Here is an 18,756-nt window from a genome sequence, read left to right as displayed (position 1 = left end):
TTTTTTAAGTAAACGTACAAGATATTGTTTACTAGCATGCAGCATTCTACATATAGAGATTTATGTTGTTGCAGCTGTTATTCGTCAATCCCATAAATCCCTGGAGACACAGATCACCCATTGCTTTGGGACCCAACTCCCGAGAAACAGCTATTACTGAGTCACACACCAAGCAATGTTACCTCGTTCTGACTTTGCCTTTACAGCTGGCCCAGCTTCCAACAGGGCAAGTTTAAGGCATGGAGCAAAGCTCATCTCCTGCTTAGATCTGATCCTTTGGCCACTGAAGCTACTGTGATATGACGAGTAGAAGAAGGAAATATTTCAGGATCCATAATGAACTGAACCACCAAGGAGCCACATCCTGCAGGGGCAAATAATCCCCATGCCATCGTAGGAGATGGACTCTAAGCCTACAAAAGTAGAGGCAGCCCTTAGACCAATACAGGCCATGCAAGCAGGGGCTTCAGCCCAGGTCCCCAAACAACCTTCACTTGTGCTCAGCATCTCCAGGCCAGGTGGCTGTACATTAGGTTCAGTTGGAAAGACCCCAAACTAGCAGTAAGATCTGGATCAAAGACTATGTCCCCTGCCATAGCCTTTGTTATTAGAAGCCCCAGGCCAGAGAGGGAACTGAAACTACTAATTAGGGACACAGCAGCATGTCAGGAAACCACGTGTGACCTTGGGAGGGGTAGAGTAAGGTTCCAGTGGGGAGGAAACTCAGGCCCATAAGGGGAGGGCAGTGGGGAAGGCAGACACACCCAGGGGAAGGAAGGGACCAAGACAGGGCCAGCCACTTGCCCTTGGCTCCAGGTCCTGAGGAGTCAGTGTCTCTTCAGTGGCCAGAAACAGTTCCCCAAGGGCTGGAACTGCTGCCGTCCGGCTTCAAGCTACCCAGGAGAGCAGGGGAGGCTGGGACCATCCTTCTGACCACTGTTGACTGGAAGGGAATAAAAGTGTTCTAAGGAGGTCTCTGCTCATATCAAATCGTCTCGCTTTGGAAACTTCCTGCTGGCATTTCCTGGTTGGGTCTGGCTCCTTTCACCAGATGGGAAGGTCCCTGGGAGAACATGCCTTATCTAAATAATAAAAGCTTCCTCTTGTTGAGCTCTTATTGTGTGCTAGGAATTGTTTCAGCTATTTTACCTTAAATTGTCTCACTTCACCCTCCCAATGCCATTGTATACCTCAGGAGCCCATGGCTCAGATAATATTTATTTGCCTAAAATCACACAGCTAATTGAGTGGTATAACTAGCACATGAGTCCAAGATGTCAGATTCTAAAGCCATTTATTAAATGTTTGTCAAATTCATTGAACTAATTCCTACTGGATATGAAGTATGGATATAGCTAACTCCTGATGTGCACTGATTAAAAATAATCCTAAAGCAATTAATCAAAAATTCATCAACATTTGACCTCAGAATATACTTTTGTCCATATATCTGAACAATATGTTTGAACACGGGTGTATTTGTTATTCTAGGAATCTATAACTCTAAACAAAGTAATAAAGGTACTCAGCAGAGGAGCTCAAAATTATGAGTTTTCTGACTCCGATTTCCTGCTAGAACTTCTCCCTGCACAGAGACCAGTCTTGGGCCTGCTTCTCCCCTCCATCTGAGTCCTCTCCACTTTTTATTTCCAGCCCTGAGCTCCCCTGGGCTTCTAGATTCACATATTCTACCACTTATTTGACATCTGCACTTAGTTAACAGGCATCCCAGGCAGCATCCATGGTAGAACCCTGCGTTCTACCACATTTCCAACCTGTTTTCCCAGGCTTCACCATCTCAGGATGACATCACCATCCCTCCACCCTCCACAACTGCTCAAATCAAAACTTACAAGTCATCCCTGATTCCTTTTTCTCTCCCTCCACATCCCATCCATTGCCGATACTCATTGGTTCCTCCTTCGACATACATCCTGTATCTAATCCAAGTTATCATTTGCTTAGTGGATTCACAGAAGCCTCAGTCCTCTCATCAACAAAATGGGCAGCCCAGCCAGTTTATTTTCTTATTATATGTTTTGGTTATCAAACTGTTAAGAGAAATCTTAATGTCTTCCAGGGATAGTCCTGCTCAGAAGAGAGGAATGGTCCTTTCCAGTTCTGTGATTCTGATATAAAATTTAAGATGCCATTCATTCCATCACCAAAATATTTCCTGGTCTATCCACCAATTCAATATGACAAAATTCCCCTCCTGGGAAAATCATTTACCTTTTTTAGGTGAGGTGTGTTTTTTTGCCTTTCTGATGACAACTGCTTAAAAAATAATAAAACTTTAAGAAGATAATATAGGTTTATCATTTTTTACATAAAAACAAGAGCTAAAGGTTTACTCATTTGACAAGAATGTATTTTTTTTAAATGACAGAGATGGTCTCAAAGTAAACTGGGCAATCACTAACTCCCTTAGCAGCATTAAATAAATTCCTCTTCTGTGAAGTATCAGGAACTGTTTATTTCTCCATGCCCTCAAAGGCAATCTGGATTTTCAGTTAGCCCTCACAGAGGTGGACTGAAATGAGAGCTGCAGTCGCTGGTAGATTAATTATAATTTTTTTCAAATATTTTGAATACACTCTTCTAGTTATGCAATCAACCTTAAAAAGTAGATCTTAAAGTCTTGGAGTCTATAACACTTTGGTCTGTTTATATAAGAAAGAGAGATAGAGAGAGAAAGAGAGAGAGAGAGTAATCTTGCCCAGGATTCCTTAGAGATCTGCTGCTGGTCTGTGTGAACTGACTGGCCCCAAGCAACACTGCAGAAATACAGATAGCACAGCTCCAAGGCTGTGGTCTTTTCATATACATTCCTGGGAAATGTAATCCTTGTGGTTTCCAATCTCATTTCTCTTAGGATACAGATATGAGTAAATTTTACTTTAAAAAGAGCTCACACACTTTGGTTTACGTTAAGATTAATTTGAGATGCATAAAGAAAGTAGAGCCACTTGGGATCAATATTTACCAAACCTAAATCTCCATCATACTGCATCTGACTTAATTAGTGCTTAGATTCTCACCTAATTGTGACAGGCTTCCTTCTGTTTACATTTCTGAGATTAAACATCACCTCCTCAGTGGTCCCTCTTGAAGAAGGACAGCTGGCTTCAAGTTAGTTTTTGTTCCCACTCCCTCCTTTTTTACCTCATAGATTAAACAAACAAACAAAAACATAGTTCTGCTCCCAGCCCAGCTGTTAAGGAAATATAAAGTCTTATTGATAATTAAATTAACGTATAAATATCTGCAGTCTAATTCAAAATTTACAGGACTTGATGGTGGGGTGATGTGTCACAGAGTGGCGGATAATTTAATTCTACTGCATTAGTAATGGAGAATTCTTCCTAGTTGTTTTTCTGTCAGTTACACAAGAAGCTACCAATTAATGGTTTAAACTTTAAAAACAACAGCAATTAACTCACACTCCATGCCTTTCCACTAGACAGCTCTTGGCTAACTAAGGCTAGCTACAAAAATACTATAAGAAAAATAGATCTCTCACTGGGATGCTGGGCCCATCATTTGGTATGTTAACAAGACACCATCTTCTTAGATTAGATGGAGTGTGATGGGTTAGGGCTCTATTCAACTTCCTGGATAATTGAGAGGGGTAATTCTAACCGAGGAGAGAATTTGACTTCTGATCTCAGTGTGCCAAGTATGGAGATATTGATAATTCCCTAAAAAGAAAGACAAGTTTGAAGCAACTTGGAGTCACAGTTAATAGAGCAGGATACAGCTGTGGTCAGATACAAGGAAGGGAGAGAAAGAAGGCAGTCTGAAATTTTAGGTATAGGTTAAACTCCTCGTGGTTAGCTGGCTTTTTAGGGCTGTGACTTTGGGTTTATGTGACTCCCTATCAAGTGTAGAAGAAGGTGTTGACTAAATCACAAACTGAAGGCAATAAAGCGGAAACCTCAAGGCTCCAATATGCATATGTTTGTGTCAACCTTTCTCCCACAGAGCATGAGTCCAGACTCCTTTCATTTTCTTTATTAAATCTTCAATATTTTCATGCTTAGTTTTACCCACAGAGTTGCTGTAAAGACTAGTGGTTCTGTCAGAGGAGGCAGTGGGTATATTGGTTAGAATCAAAAACTTAAGTTTGAACCTGTTTTCATGACTTTCCAAGTTGTGTAACCTCTTTGAGCTTCAACTTCCTCATCTTTAAAATAGAGGTGATAACTCTGTGCCTTCCTAGTAGAATTAAATGCCTGACACATACAAGAATTCAATGAATGGTAGATGTACAAGTGTGACTTGAAAGTACTCTTTCTCCTTCCAATCAGTTAACAGCCATAGAATTGGCTGAGAACACCAAGAGAGAAGATTGAGACAGAGAAAGAAGCAGCAGCTAGAAGAGCTCATTCAAAACCCCGAGGCTGAGCACGGCACTGTCCCACTCAGACCCTCCTGTGGTTTCCCATCACACAGAGGAAAAGCAAAGTCCTCAAGTACCCTTCATGATCTGCACTCCCCACTCAGCCTCTCTGATCTCACATCCTCCCACCCAGTCTACACCCCCACCCCGCCCCCACCCCCCCTTCTAGTTACATTTTTTCCTTGTTGTTTTTCCTCAAACATGCCAAGCATCCTTTCTGCCTTGGGGCCTTTGCACCTGCTGTTCCCTTTGCCTGAAACTCTTTCTTCAGATATCTGCTGGCTTGCACCCTCAAATGCCTTTCCAGAAAGACCTTCCCCCACCACTTTAGCAAAAAAAAAAAAAAGAAAGCACCTCCACTCTCCATTCCTTTACCCCATTTTCCATGACACTAATAACTACCTAATGTTAAAATGTGCCAATTTATGTATTTATTTGTCTCCTCCTCTAGAAGTTAAGCTTCACTGGGAAGTATCTATTTTAATTGCTGCTGTATTCCCAGAGACTGGAATTAAGCACGACACATAGTAGGTGCTCAGTAAATATTTGTGAACTGAATAAGTGAATACCAGACAAAGCAAATTCTCATTGATCAGTATAAGCTTTGGAGTACATCAGAATTACCTGGATGACCACTTCTGGGCCCATTCCCAGAAATTCTGATTTCTTCATTTTAACCAGTGTCTCAAGTGATTCTGAAGCAAACAGACCAGAGTTTCAGAAACATTAGTGGAGGGACTTCCCTGGTGGCACAGCAGTTAAGAATCCACCTGCCAATGCAGGGGACATGGGTTTGATCCCTAATCTGGGAAGATCCCACATGACACAGAGCAACTAAGCCGGTGCGCCACAACTACTGAGCCTGTACTCTAGAGCCCACAAGCCACAACTCTTGAGCCCACACATGCCACAACTACTGAAGCCTAGAGCCCATGCTCCTCAACAAGAGAGGCCACCTCAATGAGAAGCCTGCGCACCGCAACAAAGAGCAGCCCCCACTCTCTGCAACTAGAGAAAGCCTGCACGCAGCAACACTCAATGCAGCCAATAAATTAATTAATTTTAAAAAAAGAAACATCACTGGAGACATAGAGCCTATTAAATCACAGTAATGAAAAGAGACCATATCATAACTACCCATTATTTTCAATACATCAGGGTAACTGGTTAAGCAGACCTTGACATTTCTTTTAGCAAGAACTGTTTATTTAAAAGTTGCCAAGCAGTGCTCCAAGAAGAGACAATAAATTGCCTTGGAGTAAATCTTTATTCCGAGAAGAATCACTTGAGTGGTCCCTCTTGGGTCCTTAAAGCCCACAGACATGTATTGCCCCAGGAAAGGGGGGTAACAGAAACATTTTTTGAAGCTTGACAAAGGCTGCCCTGCCATACAGAGCTTATGAAGAGGTTCACACTATTAGAGCTTCTCTGAGGGTAGAGGGTCCAAACTAAGGTCTGCTTTTGGGAAAGAACACCATGGGGCTCCAAGTGTGAACTCTTAGGGAGGAAAGGGGGAGTGGAGTGGGCCCCAGAATCCATACTGGAGCCTGAGCTGTCAAAGGGGGACAGGAGGTGTAGAGGGGGAAGACTTGATTTGAAGGCTCAAACTGAAATCCTCCCTATACGCCACCACATGGTGTCGGGAACAACTAAGCATTAAATACAAAGTGATAGCTTTGGGAGCCTGAGTTGTGATCTCCTTGGCCAAGTCTCACCCTAGAGAGTGTTGTCCTTCTTCAAGAATCACTTTGACCTTGAGCCAGACTTTGTACTATTTCTTCTTTGTTTTCTTTTTGTGTGGCACATTCACACAATATAGTTGCTCAATTTACCTTTAAAAGGATTGGAGAGAGGCAAATCAACCGGTTTGCAAGGCAGAAACAGAGACACAGATGTAGAGAACAAGCATATGGACACCAAGTGGGAAAAGCGGGGAGGGTTGGGGGGGAATGAACTGGGAGATTGGGATACCAAATTGTACACTCTAAACATATGCAGTTTATTGTATGTTAACTGTATCTCAATAAAAGTTCTTGAAAAAAAAATCCAGCTGATTATGAATTGGCACTGGGCGATTAGCTCGCCAGACACATTACTTTGCTAGTGTAAACACTACATAGATCAAATCTCCCAAAACAATTTAGTTTTAAAATTATTATTTTTATTCTTTTAATGTAAGTTAATGATATTTTGTTGGCCTAAATGCCACTGTAATCCATTGCCTGTTTTACTTTTTTTTTTTTTTTTGCTTAAAAGTACATAATGTATATACTTTGCTGCTATCAAATGTTTTAGTGTGCTGATCCAATGCCAGAGGAGAGAGTATATGTATAAAGCAACACAATTATTAAATTTGGAATTATTATTTTCAAAGAAAAAAAAAGATTGGAGAGAGGACTTTGAAACTCTGGAACTCCCCACACACCTCCCCTCCACCCCAAGCCTTGGTCAGAGTGGTTTGATGGCACAGAGTAAACCATTTCTGGTTGAAATGTCCAGTTCATTTAGCGTGGTAATAAGAAACAGTCTCTTCTCCGTGCTGGTTTTCTCATCTTATCATCATTCCTGCCAGCTGATGTGAATATTGTGGCTCACTCTACTTGTTTGTGCCCTGTAGCATTTTAAACAAATGATGTAATTTTAAAAAATCTAACTCTCCAATCATATTGTTTCCTTCCTAGAATCATTGTCTTTTGAAATCAGTAGCAGCCTTGTCTGTGTGTTGGTGTGTATTTTCCAAGAGCGCTGTGGCAGTTTCCAAATGTCACCACTTTCCTTTGCATTTTAATCTCCCGCACTGTAAACTACTTGGCTGGGTGAGGGTGACTGTCAACATGAAGGAAAAGCTGGTAAATTTGGTATCAGGGTCCTTCACGCCCATCCAGACACCTAGGGCGCACGTGTACGCGTGTACGCATGCGCGCAAGCGCGCGCGCACACGCACCGCCCGCCCCACCCCCAAATAGCAGAGAGCGCTGTGCTAAAAATAGGAATCAGAGTGGTTCTTTCAGGTTTTCTTATCAAGCCCCGTTTGCCTTCATTTGGTGGGCAGGAAACTGGAGCTCACAGGACATCTTTGACTAACATAGTCAATAACACAGTGAAAAGCTACAGAAATGGGCTTTGTACTAAAAGTTCTCAACCAAGACTAATTTTTTCTCTCTCTCCTTTTTGCACGGCTATTATTCATTGAGGACTTGCTAAGTATTGTGCTTGGTGCTAAGCAGTATGCTTAGGGCTCTTCAACATTGTCACATTCAGCCCCTCCCAAAACCCTATGATGTTATTATTTGTATTCTATAGATGGGAAAACCGAGACAGGGCGCTGAGGCTTAGGAACTTTCTGAAGTTCACAGAGCCAGTAAGTAGCAGAGCTGGGATTGGAATCCAGATCTACTGTGCTCTTAACCATCACACATTACTGCCCTTATGCCACTTTCTTCAAGACAATGCAATCCAGACGTACTGAATTTGGAGTAAGAAATCTTTGCTCAATTGCCAGCTCTGCCTCCAAATGTAAACTTGGGCAAGTAATTTGAGCCTTTTGATTTCATCTCTGTTTTCCCTGTCTATAAAATCCCACTAGGATTATGGAGAGGTTCACATAAAATAATGTATGGAAAATCGTTTTGCAAACCGAGTGTGCTCCAGAAGACGTGATTACTATCTTCGAACCCCGTGGTCCCATGGTACTACTGCACCGTGTCACTTTCCCTTTGCTTGAATTGTAATGAATACAATGGATAAAGGCCTGTGTTAACATAGTTCATGAGCCCTGTGGTTAGATTTCACATCAAAAGGAAGAGTCCCAAAGGTTGTGAATCTGGGGTCAAGCTGTTCATGCTATAGAGTGCAGGTTTTGAGTCTGTGCCTCAGACTGCTCAGAGCAACGCCTGCAAGGAAGGCATTGTACCTTTGCAAGAAGGAGAAATGAAAGCCACTCAGTGCCTCTATAACTTTATAGAGTAGTAATTCTCTTTCTGAGCAGAGCTCACACCACACTGTTTACAGTCTTTGAAGAGAGTGATAATGTGAGCCACAATGTCAGTGCAACCAAAGATATCCTTGCCATTGTAAGAATGCATCAACATAGAAACCATAAACAACATTTGTTCTATGATTTGTGAGTTTTGCTCTCCAGCCAACAGATTATCATAACTTCTCACCCCCCTCCCCCATTAACCTCTATTTCATTTATGATTTTGAATGAATATAAGAGCAAAGGTTAGCATTCTGGTGTCTAATGAAAAATATTTCCAGATTCAGTTTTGGTTGGTAATTACCCACCATTCCTCCAACCTGAAATCTAAGTGCTAGGAGCTCTCATGGAGTTAGGCCTTGAGCCTTTCCTTATTAGAGCTGGTAGCACATTCAGTTACTACCTCCTGCAAGGGATTTGCCGGAGAGTGCTAAACCAGGTCTTTGTAGACATAAGAAAGCAGAAAATTGAGGCAATAAGCCAAATAATTAAAGGTGGAAAATCTAAGCTTTTCATTCATCAGAGAAATAAGTAGAGAATGCTTTTAGAATTCCCCTTGACTCTTTTTACTGCATTGTTCTGGAATATTTGTACTATAAAGACCTTTAATAATGGAAAGAAAAAAGGCAGGGGGGATTCTGAAAGCAAATGACACAATATATCTGGTATTTGTTATGTCAACTCCCTGACTCCATGCAGAAGGGACAATTTGAGATCAAATGTATGTTTGGAAAAATCAGAAGCCTGTTATTGGGATACATACAAAGGCATAAATACTCTCCTCAAGAGAATCCTTAATTTTTACTTTTCACATGGAGCAAAGGAGCTTTTTCTAAATCTTGAGCTTGACAGTAGGCCTATGTCTATCTCTGTAGCTTAAGCTGCTTCTGGGGTCTTGGCCAGAGGTCTGACTCCTGGGTGAACAATTATGCTTGGTTGTTCTAGGGCCTCTACCATCAGCTTTGACCCCCATCAGCTGTCTTGACATTCCCAGCAATTCATTACCAGGGATGCACATGAGAAAGAGTGGATGCAGGCACTCAACCAGTCCTGGAAACGCATGCACTACTGACTCAGTGTTATATTTATTACAAAAAGGGCCCCACTCGATCTGCCTATCTCAAGAAATGAAAATGAAATAAGTTGTAATCAGTAGAGAATCACTGTTTAGACTTATTGATTAACCTACAGCTTTACGTTATAGCATTTGGGGAAATTTCAACCTTTCAGACATCTTTTGGCAAAATAATGGGTGAGGTTAAGTTTTCAGGAATGTAATGGAAAAGATGGATGGCTGGTCTGTGTGTTAACTTGAATGCTATATTAGATGGGTTTGGATGCTTTGGACAGCAAATACTGCAAACACCAACCCAGACTGACTTAAACAATAGGGACATTTATTATCTCACATAACATGAAATCCAAAGGCAGGTGGACTCCAGATGGGATGTGTCAGGGCTCTGTTCCATGTCTCACTGACTCTCTTTGCCGTGCCCAACCCCTGCGTCAGTTTTACCCTTGCCCAAGAACAGGATGGCTACCATTTTGCCAGTTTCACACCTGAGCATGACAACATCCACAGGACGAAGAATCTGTTTCTTCTTGCTCCTTTCTTAGAAGCAAGGAAATCTTTCCCCATATCCCTCCTGCAGACTTTGCACCTGTTACTGGACATAATTAGATCACATGCCTGGTCCTAAACCAATCAATGAAACTCCCATGATTGGCTTAAACAGAAGTTGCTTATGCAGCCCACCGCCTGAATCACATCGGGGAGAGACATAGCTGAGCAGAATCAGAGTTCTATCAGGAAGGAGGGAAGAAGAAGGAGGGATGGATCCTGAGTAAGCAACCAACCAGGTCTGCTACAGAAACCCTGGTCTTCACTGAGTTTGGGTGCAGCATTACCACACGCTTTATCCTCTCCAGACAACATTATTCACAGTTTACTCTGCAGAATTTTCTATCAGATTCTTATGTGAAGCATCATTTTTCTCTGACCTCGTGCTGCAATCTTGTTTCTTTTTTCCTTAGCAGAGACCACAATGGAAATCCTACTATAAAAACACTCGAGTACTATCAAAGGATCAGACCATATAAGGTGCTAGGGACCTTTTTATTTTAAATAAGAAACAAAACTATTTATACTTTTACAAGGAGTCTGCCCTATTTTAGTAAATATTTGGCAAAGCTTCTTGATTAAAAGAGCAAGCTAACCCTTGTTCTGCAGGGTTGTTTTTGCCATAACTGAAATCGTTCATTAATTTTCTGAAAATAGAAGCAGCAAGTGTGTGTTCTTTTGCACTGTGACTAAAGTAGTGCTTACTTGTGATTTGTTTTAGGCTAGATTTACTCAGGCATAAAAGTCAGGTGTCTTTTATACCTTGGTCCTAATCAGACCCCATTTTGAATCACAATCACCAAATGGTACAATAGGAAAATTATCTTCTGTGGATGGAGCAAAGATGCATTAATCTGGCCCTGGAGAGTGTGCTGTTTGGTACTATATTTCAAACTGGATTTTGGAGGTCCTGGATTTGGTAACAAGCCCCAACTGTTTTGAGAAACAGCAATTCCCTAGCTTATTAAACAGTGCGCACTCTGAGAAAAGCATGTGGAGTACCATGTGCTTCTGATTCATGGGCGGTTAACTCATTCTGTGGTGTGGGGTATGTAGGAAATATTCCAGGCCCAACCACCTTCGCTTCTTTAAAGGTATCCTCTTGCCAGCTGACTTTGGAAGGGTGTGGTGCAGCAGGGTCTTTAAGCCGTTCTCAGAAACGTTCGTAGGACAGCTATACTACTTGGAAATTATCCCAAGATGCTGCACAACAGCTTGGGCTGAGGCTGGCCAGCAGGCCAGGTATGGGCTTTGGACATGCTCTGCATCTGTCCCCATTACTGTAAAGTATGGCTCTGCCTCCAACCCACATCCCCCATCTCTGGTCTGGGCAGATTGTTTCTGATTCTGAATCAAAGCTGCTCAGAAGAAAAATCAGCAGTAGATACCAAGGGAAAGATTTAGAATCCTCAAATTTTAGGACTGGAAATTGCCTTAAAGATCATCTAGTTCAGCCTCATTTCTTAGATGAGTCATGTGAGGTGAGGCCACTTGTCCAGGGTCCCACAGCTAGTTTCCTATGTGTCATTCCCTGGCTCCTTGCTGCTTCCCAGTTACTTCTGGGAAATCCAGACTCCAACAGAGTCTGGAATACAGTGGTTGCTTCTGGTGCTCCACCACTTAACTAGCTGAAAAATGAGAAAAGTAAAGTTCCTCTCCTCGTAGGGCCAGTGAAATTAAACAACATACAACAGTGCATGTAGTGAGAGCTCAGTAAAAGCAGCCATTGCCACTATTATTCTCTCTTGACTGTTGCCAGGAGGCAAAGTGATACAGTGGAAAGAACTCCAAACCAGTAGAAGGTAAGAGGTTTCTAGTTCCAGCCAAGTGACCTTTGGTAAGTCACTCACCTCAAATCCTCGGTTCCCTCTGCCTCCCCAGATGAAGAGTTTATCTGACAGCACTCTGTTAGCCATAAACTCTACAGCAGAGCTTCACCAACAGTAATGTGCATACAGGTCACCTGGGGGTCTTGTTTAACTGCAGCCTTTTTCCATAGATCAGCTGTGCAGCCTGAGAGCTGACATTTCTAAAAGCTCCCAGGTGACTCGAATGCTGCTGGTCCAGGGACCCCCACCCTCCCTTGGCTTCTGATTTGCTGCTATACAGCATAGGGGCAGCATTCTGGTTATCAAGCCAATAGCAACCTCCAAGATCCTCAGGTTGTCCCGCTGCAGCATCCAGAAGGCAGTGCAGATAAGTGACATGCTGGTCCTAAAGATTCTGCAAAAAGTGGCTTTCTCTTGATACCTAGTTTCAAAGTCTTACATGTTTACCCAGTGGAGCCTTCAGTCTCAGAGCCATCTCACACTGCTCAATACCATCTTGCAGATCTGGTGACTGTGGTGTCAGTATTCGGAGGCCCCTTCCCTAAGAGCTGGTTCTGATTCCTCAGCAGTTAATGCCTTCAGGCAACAGTTGGGCCAGGTACCAGAGGCTGCTGTTAGGAGGACAGGCTGATACCAGGAGATGGGGGATGATACATTCAGCTCTCAGGTTGGGAGGCAAATTATGTTTAAAACAGTTTCTGGCCACCTTACAAGCTTTGGTGTGGACAGGGCATGAGTGAAAGTGGAGGCATCAGCAAAACCTAGCATAGCAGCCAGGAAAACTGAGTAACAGGAAAGAGACTGGAACGCGAAGTGTTTGTGTTTTAAGAGAACTGCAAAAATGTTAACAGGCCAACACAGCTGAGAGGACTTAACTGGCTTTAATAAAATGGGTGGGTTATTGGGTGCTTGAAACTTTACTTTGGGTACTTCTGGAGAGTTAGGAAGTTAGAAGAGTTTGGCATTTGAGAATAATTTCTTTGCCCAGGCGATGGGGTCCAGAGATGGCCATAAGAAGGTTTACTACCCACTGCCAGGCTCCTCCTTTCTTCAGATGGTCTAGTGGTCGGCAAAGGGTACAACATTTGGGCAGAGAAATGAGAACCAAAGAACAAAGGAGACCACCAGGTAACTCCTGTTTTCACTTCAAGACTCAGCTCACGTGGCCCCACCCACCCCTGTATCTGCCCGGCAACGGCAATGTGTGCCTGTTAGTCTGTCCCCTGAGGGCAGAGGCTGTGCCTTCTCAGTATCCCAGCTCCCATCACAGGTCTGATCCCAGTAAACTCTTGGGTATGTGCTCCTGGAACGAGGGTGGAAGATGGATGGAGAATAGGGGGAAGGAGGAAGAAGGAAACGAGGAGGAAGAAAGAAAAGAGTGAGATTGAGCAAAGCTTTGGGAAGCCAGTTTCTTGGTTCCAAAAACGTTTTCCCAAATCCTTCCAACCCAGGTCCTATTAAATGGCTCTGCTTTCCAAGGTAGCTTGATTGCACATGTGTAGTAAAACTATATGACGTCTGAGTCTGACGAAAAGGTAACCCTCTCCAAGGCATCGGCTGTGGTCCCTGAGCTTAAAAGCGGGAGGAAGACCTGGCTGCCTAGTTTCTGCTTGGTGTGGATTCCCTTTGCTCTTGAAGCCAGGTGAAAGATGAAGCAGGCAGGGCTATGCCAGAGCAGATGCCGTCCCCCCTGCCTCAGAACCAAGAGGGCGGACCCCTCGGCCAGCCACCTCCACAGAGAGGAGCGGAAGCCGTAGGGCCGAGGGGCGACCTGACGCTGACCCCGCACCTACAACAAGGAGATGGTGTTATGTCAGCCACGCTTCGTTGGATGGCAAATATGCAAGCTGCTGTGTGCGGATCCGGATGTTGCCCAAGTCTTCACGTTCACAGCTGGGCTGCCTGCACACGAGTTCATCGCTCACACTGGCGCTGTTTGTGGAGCTGGCTGTGGACGCCTCCCATCCCCCAGCAGGTCACGGTTAGGAGAGTGTGCTGAGATGACAAAAAGCTCATGTAAGGCTGAATTTCTGAGAGTCCTGGGAACTCTTCTTGCCACCAACGTCTTGCTGCAATGACAGCTGTAAAACAGTTGCTAGAGGAGTTTCCTAGGCATTTACGGCATTCATGCGGCCTTCAGAGGAGAGAGGGCACCTCAGGTTTCAACTTGCTTGTAGGACCAGAAAACTAACTGTTAAAGGTCACCCTTCCTGAGGGAACAAGATGTGACTTTGGGCCAAATTGTAACCTTTGGGCTGGCATTTTCTGGCTCTTATAAAACTAAACTATTGCTTGCAGTCTACTTTGTGTACCAGATTTAGGCATGACTCTGTGGAGTGCTTTAAAGCACCTGTGAAAATAGGCTGTGCATGGTGACTCTGTAAGATGTCAACTCAGCCACAATGAAGCCAAGTTTCCTGGAATTCCCTCCCCTATATTGTTCCAGGTGAGATTTGAGAAGTGAGGCAACGGCCATTTTATGCTCCGAAGGTCGTCGTGTAGGCACCAGGTACCTGGACAGCCAGCATGTGTTGTTAGCATCTGCCAGCCTGCCTCGTTAGTGTGGGGCTGCAGCTCCTCCAAGTCCTAGGTAAGTGTGCAGCTCTGATAAAGGGCAGGAGCTGCTACTGCAAGTCACCCACTTCCTCAAGGCTGGAGATGGGGAGACAGGCATGGGTCCAGTTGTCCTTAGGAGTTCCAGCCTGTCTTTGCTCTCCCTCGTTGCACGTCCAGTTTTCAGTCCCTGATGATCTATGGTGACTACAATCCCAACACAGGATGCAGAGGCAGCAGTCTTGCACAGACTTCTCCAACAGATTCCCATAATTGCTTCAGTTCTAATCCACATTTTAAAAAATCTCATTATGTATCACATATAGTGGTGAAGCTTTTCTGATTGAACCATGGCTGATACAACATATAGAGCCAGCTAATTGGCACAAACTTGCAAAGATGATGTGAAGAAGCTAATAATGCCCAGTGGGGACTTTATCATCAAGAGTGTTGTTGACCAGTTGACCACACTGCCTGCTTTTAGTACACTGGCCTTTTATTTCCTCTCTTCCCTTTCTCCACAGTAAGCTGTTCCCGTGGTTTCCACTGCCCTGATCCCACTTCCCGGAAATGACCTGCTGCCTGGAAAAGATCAGGGCCCACTGATGTAAACTCAGACTCCTCGACATGTCTCTACATTTTTGCCCATGCTCTCTTCACATCTCTGAGCAATGACTACTTTCCCTTACCTGTGCCGACTCCGCTTCCTGGTCTCCCTCATTTCTGTGTGCTTCATCTTTCTTTCTCTTAGTCTTTTACATCATTCTCTCCCTTTCCAGAGAATTCTTTCTTCTGCCTTCAAACATATGTGGGTCATCTATCGCATTGCTAAAAGCCTCTTTCTTTGACCCTGCTGCCTCCTCAGACTACCTTCATATCTCTTCGCTTTCCTTCAAACTCCCTGAAAGGGAAACTTGTCTCCACCTCCCCAGCACCCCTTCTCTTCTTTGGCCCTTTACAGTGGACTTGGATCCTCACCTTCTATACCAGTGGTTCTCAGCCTTGGCTGCATGAAGCAATGAGCTGGGGCCCAGGATGCTCTTGAAGTGGGGAGGGAACAGCTTCCTAAGCTGATGCAATTTAAAAAAGAAAGAGGGACATATTTGCCTTCCTAAAAATTTTGTTATTAAATTAATGAGCAAATTTTACATATTAATACACACTGCTGGTGGGAACAAGCTTCTCACTCAGTGCTAAATGACTGAGAACAGGGTATATCTCTTGGAAAAACAATACAGCAAACTGTATCTAGAGGCATAAAGATGGACATACTGTTTAACTCATTATTTCTACATGTAGAAATCAATCTAAAGGAAGTAATTCAACTACTGAAATAAGCTAAAGTCCTCAAAATGTTCATTGCAGCATTATCTATAAAAGTGAGAAATTGGAAACAACCTAACCAAGAGAAGAAAAATTAATGTTTTTATGGTGCATTCAGCGGTTGGAAGATTAATGTATAAAGAATAATTTATGAAGACTATAACATAGAAAATGGTATTATATAGTAAGTAGGGACAAAAAAACCCCGACATGAGGTAGTTAGAATGTAAAGGGAAAGTCAGTAAAGACATTGCACAAATCAAGCCTGGTTGAAACTAATGGTGCGGCTTTTCAAGTGTCAATTTCACATTTTCATAATGAATTCTAATAACTTGGAAATTTGCTCAAATAGGCTTTAAAGCCCACCCCCCTTTTTTAAAACACGCTTCCAGTCCTCTGTAAATTTTTAGTTTGCTTTGACTTTTTCAAATACATTTAGACAAGCTGGTTTTGTATCACTGTGCTCACCCTACACTTGAGTCTTGTAAACATGGCTCGGGATGATAACAGAATTCCCTTCAGCCTCATCCCTTTTTAGGGAAGCTGTTCTCATTTCCCCAGCTGGAAGATTTATGGGGGACATTTGATCTTTATGCTCTTGTTTCAGTTTCATCAGCAACATTATTTCTCCAGTGAATTTTTTTTTTTTTGAGGCAAAAGGAAGAAATATTCAGGCTTTCAGTTAAATACTGGTCCTAGAAAGTGATCCTAAGGGACGTTATTCTCAGCTTTTCCTGAATTCCCTGGGATAATAATGGACCATAGTTATATTCTGAGGTCCCCATTTGGCCTGGGAAAGGGGGCTTGGGGTAAAAGAGAAAAATTAAAACAAAGCTATGAAACTATTATTTAATGATAGAAATATCTCCCAGAGTAAAACAAAACACATGACTGATTGTAAATAAAGATGGCCTCTAAGATTTAAAAAAAATCAAGATAGAGAGACTTTTAGTACAGTACGGACTGAACCCCTCAGCCTTCTGAAAGGCACACGTGCACAGGTTTCTCCCACCTGGATTTTTGCCAGCTGTGGTCACCCTTCGCCACCCCCTCCCACTGGGGACTGAGCTGAACGTGAGTCCTCTTGTAAGCACAGTCTTGTTCAAGGTTAGTGTTTCATTTAGAGAAAATGAGGAAGTTGAGCTTTGAGAATAGGGGCCAGGTGGTGTCACAGTGAAATACGGCACCGGCTGCACTGCTCGGGGCTCCATTCAGATCAGGGGGGATATTGTATCCTGTTGGGACAACCCTTAGTTCTCGGAGGGAAAATAAAGTGCCTGCCACCTTCCCCCACTCCCATCTCTGCTTTCTGGCCAGGACGTTTTTATGAGCCTGTCTCCGCAAACAGGTTTAAACACGCTTCTACGAACCTAACTGAAAATATCTTCCTAGCTGATGCTCAAAGGGTACAAACAGATTTGTATTTTCTACTTTTTTTCTTTTTTTGGAAAAGTCCTAACTTGCCTGAAGCTTGATTCCTTTCAAGCCTGCTGTACTTTTCTTTGGAAGCCTAGGGGTGTGGTAAAAAACCATCATTCATTCCCCTTAGCCCAGAGTCTAATATGAGCCCAAAAACACCCTGTTTAAAAAGCTCAAACTTTGTTTACTTCTGTGACTTAGGGGCTTTCACCTGTTTTGTTTTGGTTTGGTTTGGTTTGGTTTGGTTTGGTTTGGTTTGGTTTGGTTTTGGTTTTCATCAGAGGACTAAAGGGTAGGTGCATGATATATGGACTACATATTATCATGGAAAGAGCAAAATATGCAGAAGCACACCTGTTTGTCATTGCACAGTTTGGAAACCTGCTTAAAGGAGAGCCATGCATTTATGTTGCCTTTGGGAATAGCATAAAGTTTGAGATCAATTAGTTAAAGTGACGTATGGTGCACCATTTTCCACTTCAATTTACAGAAGCATTTATGTGAAATCCACAGTATGTTATAAATACAGCCTCCTGAACTTCCTTTACACTTGGGTCTTTCCTGTCGGGTGTGCTCTGGAGACAGAGGGCAGTGGGGTGGACCACGAGGCAGCCACCACAGCTCCGAGCCACTTAGGACACACTGCTGCCATGCTCTCCGGGCTGAGGCCCATGTTCATGGTCAGGGAAGAGGTACGTCGGAGATATTAGAAGAGAAGACAGTCAACGTCGACTTCTCTATTCAATGTTTGTTTTCCCCTTGCATTTCCTAAGGAGAGTTTCTTTTGGGCCTCAGAGCCACACTGTGCTAAAGGTCAGCTTTGGTACTGTGTTTACATTTATAATACACTGAAGGAACTGGCAGCAAACTCACTGAGAAACAATAACCATGAGAGAATGGTGAGGCAGAAGGAAACTGAGGCAGTGATCTACAGACGTCTAACCTGGGACTTGGACGCAGAGCCAACTTTCCAAAGCATGGCTGTGTTCTTTCTAAAGTGACTTTTTAGAAGGTAAGTGTGAGTGTGGCTGTGCGGGTGGGGCACAGGGGGATCTTGTTAGGGCACAATGCTGAGACTCCAGGCTATGTGACGTCCTCCCTTATTGTGCCAGCAACCCACCGAGTGAGTTAGGGAAAGTAGCCTTATTTCTCTTCATATGGTGGGGAGAGAACAAATTAGGGCATCATCAAAGGCTTAATACAATAAAAGCTTTCCTTAACCTTTTAAAGAGAGCAAATCAAAAATACATAATTATTAGGACTGATATATACACACTACCATGCATAAAATAGACAGCTAGTGGGAACATGCTATAAAGAACAGGAAGCTCAGCTCAGGAAGGGGGGTGGGGTGGGGGGTGGGAGGGAGGTCCAAGAGGGAGGGGATACATGTATACACATAGCTGATGCACTTCACGGTACAGCAGAAACACAACATTGTAAAGCAATTATACTCCAATTTAAAAAGAAAAAGAAAATAAAGCCATAGACCAAGTTGAAAAAAAATCCATAATTAGAGGAAAACAAAGTCAGTGACTTAGGCTTCCCTTGGAAAATGTCGTACTTTTAAGAAAAAATATTAGCCAATGTTTCTTTTATCTTCTCAAGGAGCATATCCTTTACACAGCTG

This window comes from Hippopotamus amphibius, chromosome 1 (genome assembly GCF_030028045.1).
Source record: "Hippopotamus amphibius kiboko isolate mHipAmp2 chromosome 1, mHipAmp2.hap2, whole genome shotgun sequence".
Taxonomy (NCBI): domain Eukaryota; kingdom Metazoa; phylum Chordata; class Mammalia; order Artiodactyla; family Hippopotamidae; genus Hippopotamus; species Hippopotamus amphibius.
Note: the sequence above shows the minus strand (reverse complement) of the source record.